At 61.4% G+C, this 8,273-nt stretch overlaps 1 non-coding gene across 1 annotated transcript; it reads left to right on the top strand.

The window, feature by feature from the left end:
* The first annotated feature begins 5,173 nt into the window (after window positions 1-5,173).
* Window positions 5,174-6,988, top strand: LOC126520846 (small subunit ribosomal RNA). The gene has a single exon (XR_007597115.2). It is a non-coding gene; the product is annotated as a small subunit ribosomal RNA (ribosomal RNA).
* Window positions 6,989-8,273: the final 1,285 nt, after the last annotated feature.

Genomic DNA, 8,273 nt, shown 5'->3' with positions numbered 1-8,273 from the left:
CGTAAGCGATCGCCTCGACATCGCTGCGAGCGCTCGAAGAGACAAAGTCCGAAACCACGTGTGCCGGGGCGGTGCGAGCGCGACGCCTTTGACGCAACTTTTGCGTACAAGCCGCCGCACCGCCACGACGGAATCGCTGGCATCCCGCACGCAGCTGCATTGTGTCACGCCGGCAATCGTTGAAACACCACGCAGTCGTCGGCGTCGGCCCCGACATGGTTGCGAGCGCTGGAAGAGACAAAGTCCGAAACCGCGTGTGCCGGGGCGGCGCGAGCGCGACGCCTTTGACGCAACTTTTGCGTACAAGCCGCCGCACGGACACGACGGAGCCGGTGTCACCCTGCAGAGGGCTGCACTATAGCACGCCGGGAACCGGCAAAGAACCGCGCAGACGTCGTCGTTGGCCGCGGCGTTGCCGCGAGCACGCGAAGAGACAAAGTCCGAAAGGACGTCAGCCGGGGCGTCGAGCACGCCGCCCGCACTGTTCGCACGCGTGCTCGGAAATGGCGAAGGGGCCGCGCTAGCGTGCCTTGAATCGGTGAGCGGCGGTACCGCGGCGATCGCCAGAGCTCGAATCCGCCCTGCAAAAGCCAAATATTGGCGCTCGGCTCGGCGCAGTACGCCGCCGCGTCGCACGAGTACGGCCCCATGGAGGTCTGGGCACTTATCGCTGCTACTGTAAGGGGCCGTACGGCCCCGGCCGACATTGTACCGTAGTGCGATTTTCGGCTTGCGCGTGCTCGTGGCGTAGTCCGCGCACCGTTCCGACGTCGACAATCGTGCCCACGACTACGCGAGCGCTGGAAGAGACAAAGTCCGAAACCGCGTGTGCCGGGGCGGCGCGAGCGCGACGCCTTTGACGCAACTTTTGCGTACAAGCCGCCGCACGGACACGACGGAGCCGGTGTCGCCCTGCAGAGGGCTGCACTATAGCACGCCGGGAACCGGCAAAGAACCGCGCAGACGTCGTCGTTGGCCGCGGCGTTGCCGCGAGCACGCGAAGAGACAAAGTCCGAAACGACGTCAGCCGGGGCGTCGAGCACGCCGCCCGCACTGTTCGCACGCGTGCTCGGAAATGGCGAAGGGGCCGCGCTAGCGTGCCTTGAATCGGTGAGCGGCGGTACCGCGGCGATAGCCAGAGCTCGAATCCGCCCTGCAAAAGCCAAATATTGGCGCTCGGCTCGGCGCAGTACGCCGCCGCGTCGCACGAGTACGGCCCCATGGAGGTCTGGGCACTTATCGCTGCTACTGTAAGGGGCCGTACGGCCCCGGCCGACATTGTACCGTAGTGCGATTTTCGTCTTGCGCGTGCTCGTGGCGGTGTCCGCGCACCGTTCCGACGTCGACAATCGTGCCCACGACTACGCGAGCGCTGGAAGAGACAAAGTCCGAAACCGCGTGTGCCGGGGCGGCGCGAGCGCGACGCCTTTGACGCAACTTTTGCGTACAAGCCGCCGCACGGACACGACGGAATCGCTGGCATCCCGCACGCAGCTGCATTGTGTCACGCCGGCAATCGTTGAAACACCACGCAGTCGTCGGCGTCGGCCCCGACATGGTTGCGAGCGCTGGAAGAGACAAAGTCCGAAACCGCGTGTGCCGGGGCGGCGCGAGCGCGACGCCTTTGACGCAACTTTTGCGTACAAGCCGCCGCACGGACACGACGGAGCCGGTGTCGCCCTGCAGAGGGCTGCACTATAGCACGCCGGGAACCGGCAAAGAACCGCGCAGACGTCGTCGTTGGCCGCGGCGTTGCCGCGAGCACGCGAAGAGACAAAGTCCGAAACGACGTCAGCCGGGGCGTCGAGCACGCCGCCCGCACTGTTCGCACGCGTGCTCGGAAATGGCGAAGGGGCCGCGCTAGCGTGCCTTGAATCGGTGAGCGGCGGTACCGCGGCGATCGCCAGAGCTCGAATCCGCCCTGCAAAAGCCAAATATTGGCGCTCGGCTCGGCGCAGTACGCCGCCGCGTCGCACGAGTACGGCCCCATGGAGGTCTGGGCACTTATCGCTGCTACTGTTAGGGGCCGTACGGCCCCGGCCGACATTGTACCGTAGTGCGATTTTCGGCTTGCGCGTGCTCGTGGCGTAGTCCGCGCACCGTTCCGACGTCGACAATCGTGCCCACGACTACGCGAGCGCTGGAAGAGACAAAGTCCGAAACCGCGTGTGCCGGGGCGGCGCGAGCGCGACGCCTTTGACGCAACTTTTGCGTACAAGCCGCCGCACGGACACGACGGAGCCGGTGTCGCCCTGCAGAGGGCTGCACTATAGCACGCCGGGAACCGGCAAAGAACCGCGCAGACGTCGTCGTTGGCCGCGGCGTTGCCGCGAGCACGCGAAGAGACAAAGTCCGAAACGACGTCAGCCGGGGCGTCGAGCACGCCGCCCGCACTGTTCGCACGCGTGCTCGGAAATGGCGAAGGGGCCGCGCTAGCGTGCCTTGAATCGGTGAGCGGCGGTACCGCGGCGATAGCCAGAGCTCGAATCCGCCCTGCAAAAGCCAAATATTGGCGCTCGGCTCGGCGCAGTACGCCGCCGCGTCGCACGAGTACGGCCCCATGGAGGTCTGGGCACTTATCGCTGCTACTGTAAGGGGCCGTACGGCCCCGGCCGACATTGTACCGTAGTGCGATTTTCGTCTTGCGCGTGCTCGTGGCGGTGTCCGCGCACCGTTCCGACGTCGACAATCGTGCCCACGACTACGCGAGCGCTGGAAGAGACAAAGTCCGAAACCGCGTGTGCCGGGGCGGCGCGAGCGCGACGCCTTTGACGCAACTTTTGCGTACAAGCCGCCGCACGGACACGACGGAATCGCTGGCATCCCGCACGCAGCTGCATTGTGTCACGCCGGCAATCGTTGAAACACCACGCAGTCGTCGGCGTCGGCCCCGACATGGTTGCGAGCGCTGGAAGAGACAAAGTCCGAAACCGCGTGTGCCGGGGCGGCGCGAGCGCGACGCCTTTGACGCAACTTTTGCGTACAAGCCGCCGCACGGACACGACGGAGCCGGTGTCGCCCTGCAGAGGGCTGCACTATAGCACGCCGGGAACCGGCAAAGAACCGCGCAGACGTCGTCGTTGGCCGCGGCGTTGCCGCGAGCACGCGAAGAGACAAAGTCCGAAACGACGTCAGCCGGGGCGTCGAGCACGCCGCCCGCACTGTTCGCACGCGTGCTCGGAAATGGCGAAGGGGCCGCGCTAGCGTGCCTTGAATCGGTGAGCGGCGGTACCGCGGCGATCGCCAGAGCTCGAATCCGCCCTGCAAAAGCCAAATATTGGCGCTCGGCTCGGCGCAGTACGCCGCCGCGTCGCACGAGTACGGCCCCATGGAGGTCTGGGCACTTATCGCTGCTACTGTAAGGGGCCGTACGGCCCCGGCCGACATTGTACCGTAGTGCGATTTTCGTCTTGCGCGTGCTCGTGGCGGTGTCCGCGCACCGTTGCGACGTCGACAATCGTGCCCACGACTACGCGAGCGCTGGAAGAGACAAAGTCCGAAACCGCGTGTGCCGGGGCGGCGCGAGCGCGACGCCTTTGACGCAACTTTTGCGTACAAGCCGCCGCACGGCCACGACGGAGCCGGTGTCACCCTGCAGAGGGCTGCACTGTAGCACGCCGGGAACCGGCAAAGAACCGCGCAGACGTCGTCGTTGGCCGCGGCGTTGCCGCGAGCACGCGAAGAGACAAAGTCCGAAACGACGTCAGCCGGGGCGTCGAGCACGCCGCCCGCACTGTTCGCACGCGTGCTCGGAAATGGCGAAGGGGCCGCGCTAGCGTGCCTTGAATCGGTGAGCGGCGGTACCGCGGCGATCGCCAGAGCTCGAATCCGCCCTGCAAAAGCCAAATATTGGCGCTCGGCTCGGCGCAGTACGCCGCCGCGTCGCACGAGTACGGCCCCATGGAGGTCTGGGCACTTATCGCTGCTACTGTAAGGGGCCGTACGGCCCCGGCCGACATTGTACCGTAGTGCGATTTTCGTCTTGCGCGTGCTCGTGGCGGTGTCCGCGCACCGTTGCGACGTCGACAATCGTGCCCACGACTACGCGAGCGCTGGAAGAGACAAAGTCCGAAACCGCGTGTGCCGGGGCGGCGCGAGCGCGACGCCTTTGACGCAACTTTTGCGTACAAGCCGCCGCACGGCCACGACGGAGCCGGTGTCACCCTGCAGAGGGCTGCACTGTAGCACGCCGGGAACCGGCAAAGAACCGCGCAGACGTCGTCGTTGGCCGCGGCGTTGCCGCGAGCACGCGAAGAGACAAAGTCCGAAACGACGTCAGCCGGGGCGTCGAGCACGCCGCCCGCACTGTTCGCACTCGTGCTCGGAAATGGCGAAGGGGCCGTGCTAGCGTGCCTCGAATCGATCGGCCGGGGGCCCCGTAGGGCGACAGACAGGCAATTGTGCAGGAAACCGTACTGGCCATTGGCGAGAAATTGCCGTTCGCGCATTCGGTGGACGCGCTGCGCTTTCACGACTTCGGCATTGTGCTGCCGACGTAAGCTTTCAATCTTGCTCGCGGCGTTACGAGGCGGCACGATTTTCGCCAAACGCTCGTCGAAAGTGGCACGAGTACGGCCCCATGGAGGTCTGGGTACTTATCGCTGCTATTATATGGGGGTCCCAGAGAGCAGTCGCCCCCAAAGCGACCTGGGTGTTTGATATGCGGCGGGCTTCGTGCCCGTCAAGCGTGTCCCCGGTATCGCTCCCGTGGATCCCACAGCTGACGTCTGCAGCCTCATCCGCTTGATGCGTTAGGGGCTGGTTGTCGGACGACGCTTTTTCCACGATATCGAAGTGTGTTCCGCATCGTCCTCGGACGAATCAAATACGAAAGCGCCGAAGGCGCGGGCGTGACCCGTCGCCTAGCGGCTTTGCCGTCTCGGCTACGTTGCAAGTGTCGGTCGGTCCACCAGTGCTGCGGGCTCGAGAGAAACCGCAAGCCGCGATCGAGTCGACACAACCGGTCTATCGAGAATGTTGCGTGCTTCTTGCCGCGTGGCGATACCCGGCCCTGCGGGGAGGGCGCCGTTGCGAGCTCGAACGCCGTCGTCTCGGACTGTGCAAAGTGCTACCCTTTGCGAGAACGAAGCGTGTTGGGGCGCCTGAAGGTGGCCTCGGCATCGCAAAAACGGCGTCCGGCCTGCTTGAAAGGCTGGACGCGCAGTTGAACGATTACCTGGTTGATCCTGCCAGTAATCATATGCTTGTCTCAAAGATTAAGCCATGCATGTCTAAGTACATGCCGAAATAAGGCGAAACCGCGAATGGCTCATTAAATCAGTTATGGTTCCTTAGATCGTTTCTTCCTACTTGGATAACTGTGGCAATTCTAGAGCTAATACATGCAGTGAGCCTGAAGCCCTTTGGGCGACGGGTGCTTTTATTAGACCAAGATCGATCGGGTTTCGGCCCGTATTGTGTGGTGACTCTGGATAACTTTGTGCTGATCGCATGGCCACGAGCCGGCGACGTTTCTTTCAAGTGTCTGCCTTATCAACTTTCGATGGTAGGTTACTTGCTTACCATGGTTGTTACGGGTAACGGAGAATCAGGGTTCGATTCCGGAGAGGGAGCCTGAGAAACGGCTACCACATCCAAGGAAGGCAGCAGGCGCGCAAATTACCCACTCCCGGCACGGGGAGGTAGTGACGAAAAATAACAATACGGGACTCTTTTGAGGCCCCGTAATTGAAATGAGTACACTCTAAATCCTTTAACGAGGATCAATTGGAGGGCAAGTCTGGTGCCAGCAGCCGCGGTAATTCCAGCTCCAATAGCGTATACTAAAGCTGCTGCGGTTAAAAAGCTCGTAGTTGGATCTCAGTTCCAGACGAGTAGTGCATCTACCCGATGCGACGGCTCGGACTGAACATCATGCCGGTCCTTTCTTGGTGCACTTCATTGTGTGCCTCGAGAAGGCCGGTGCTTTTACTTTGAAAAAATTAGAGTGCTCAACGCAGGCGAGTCGCCTGAATAAACTTGCATGGAATAATAGAACAAGACCTCGTTTCTGTTCTGTTGGTTTTTGGAATACGAGGTAATGATTAAGAGGGACAGACGGGGGCATTCGTATTGCGGCGCTAGAGGTGAAATTCTTGGACCGTCGCAAGACGAACTACTGCGAAAGCATTTGCCAAGAATGTTTTCTTTGATCAAGAACGAAAGTCAGAGGTTCGAAGGCGATCAGATACCGCCCTAGTTCTGACCATAAACGATGCCAACCAGCGATCCGCCTGAGTTACTCAAATGACTCGGCGGGCAGCTTCCGGGAAACCAAAGTGTTTGGGTTCCGGGGGAAGTATGGTTGCAAAGCTGAAACTTAAAGGAATTGACGGAAGGGCACCACCAGGAGTGGAGCCTGCGGCTTAATTTGACTCAACACGGGAAAACTTACCCGGCCCGGACACTGGGAGGATTGACAGATTGAGAGCTCTTTCTTGATTCGGTGGATGGTGGTGCATGGCCGTTCTTAGTTGGTGGAGCGATTTGTCTGGTTAATTCCGATAACGAACGAGACTCTAGCCTATTAAATAGGTGCGGGGTTCCCAGCACCTTACAACCTTCTTAGAGGGACAAGCGGCTCCTAGCCGCACGAAACAGAGCAATAACAGGTCTGTGATGCCCTTAGATGTCCGGGGCCGCACGCGCGCTACACTGAAGGAAGCAGCGTGTCTTTATCCCTGTCTGAAAAGACTGGGTAACCCGTGGAACTTCTTTCGTGATTGGGATAGGGGCTTGCAATTGTTCCCCTTGAACGAGGAATTCCCAGTAAGCGCGAGTCATAAGCTCGCGTTGATTACGTCCCTGCCCTTTGTACACACCGCCCGTCGCTACTACCGATTGAATGATTTAGTGAGGTCTTCGGACCGATGTCCGGCGCGGCCTTTCGGTTGCGCCGGTCTGTTGGAAAGATGACCAAACTTGATCATTTAGAGGAAGTAAAAGTCGTAACAAGGTTTCCGTAGGTGAACCTGCGGAAGGATCATTACCGGATTGTGAAGGGTGGCGAGCGCCATTGTTTCTACCCCGTGTGGGTGAAGCAGCTCGCTGCGCCCGACGCTTTCCGCCGCTGGCCCCGCTTGGACGCGGGGACGGCTATACCCGAACATGCCGGGGACTGCCTGAATTTTGAGGGGCGCCCCGTGCCAAATTTGTTGCGCCCAGTGGACGCCGGCTGCAACCTTGGACGGTTGGCTTGGCCGCGCCCGCGGGTAGAAACGGCGTAACGCACACTGGGTGGGCTTTCTGTCCGCTTTGGCGCTCTTGCGCGGAATGGGAGTAAGACGACCCGACCTGCTGCTTTGCCCAGTACGAGGGGAACGGCGAAGCGTGCGGTCGGTCAAGGAACTGACGGTCGAGAGCTAATGCCGCTGCCGCTTAGTACACACACGGAACCGTGGTGCGAGCGCTCTCCCGTCCTCCGCGGCAAACGCTGCCGAGTCTGAAAAGTCTGGCGGCTGCCGGTCGCTTCCTGCGGCGAGTATGGAGTAACGACCCGACTTTGTTGCCGCCCAAGTACTAAAGGAACGGTGTGGCGCTCGGTCGGTCATGGAACTGTCGGTATGAGGGTGCGGCTGCCAAGTACGGAAGGAACCGTGGCCTAAAGTGCTCTCCCGTCCTCCGCGGCAAATGCCACCGAGTCCGAAAGGGCCGGAGGCTGCCGGTCGGCTCCTGCTCGTGACGCGCGAGGTGTCGAGATCGCGGTTTAATGCGACGACGTCTGCAGGCTATTCGCCCGCCGCCGAGGGAAAGGCGGCGTTGCTGCGAAGTACCGAAGGAAACGCGGCTTTGCTACGTCGGAAGCGTTCTGCGGTTAGCGGACTTGTGCGCTTTGGGAAGGCGCCGCACGTCGAAAGAGGAAGTACGGACAGACGAGGGACTGTAGTCCCGGATTCGAACGCACTTGCGGCCAGGCCCTTGCTGGCTTCGTCTTCCGCCTCAAGTAGACTTGTTGTGGCGCCGGCGCAGGGAGCCGTCCCTGGCACTGGCCGAGTGGTTTTGGAGAGCTGCGCGAGTACGCGCGCCGGGCTCTTGTCTTTCGTCTCAAGTAGGCTGTTGGATCAACAGCGGTTATGCTGCGGCGATCTGCCGATGCGAAAGTGTGTGTGTGTTTGAGGCCCTTCTATGAACCTACTGCTGACTGAAGCGAAGCACGTCGATGGGGGTGAAGCCCTGCCCGTGGCCGTGTAGCCGTTAAAGACTCCACAGCGGCTTAGCCCTAATCATGGCTCTGTCGCTCTTTGCAATTTTTAGTGGAGCGATGTGAACGTGCA

Source organism: Dermacentor andersoni, chromosome 10 (genome assembly GCF_023375885.2).
Source record: "Dermacentor andersoni chromosome 10, qqDerAnde1_hic_scaffold, whole genome shotgun sequence".
Taxonomy (NCBI): Eukaryota; Metazoa; Arthropoda; class Arachnida; order Ixodida; family Ixodidae; genus Dermacentor; species Dermacentor andersoni.
The sequence above is the reverse complement of the archived record's forward strand: the minus strand, read 5'-3'. Positions and strand labels throughout refer to the sequence as shown.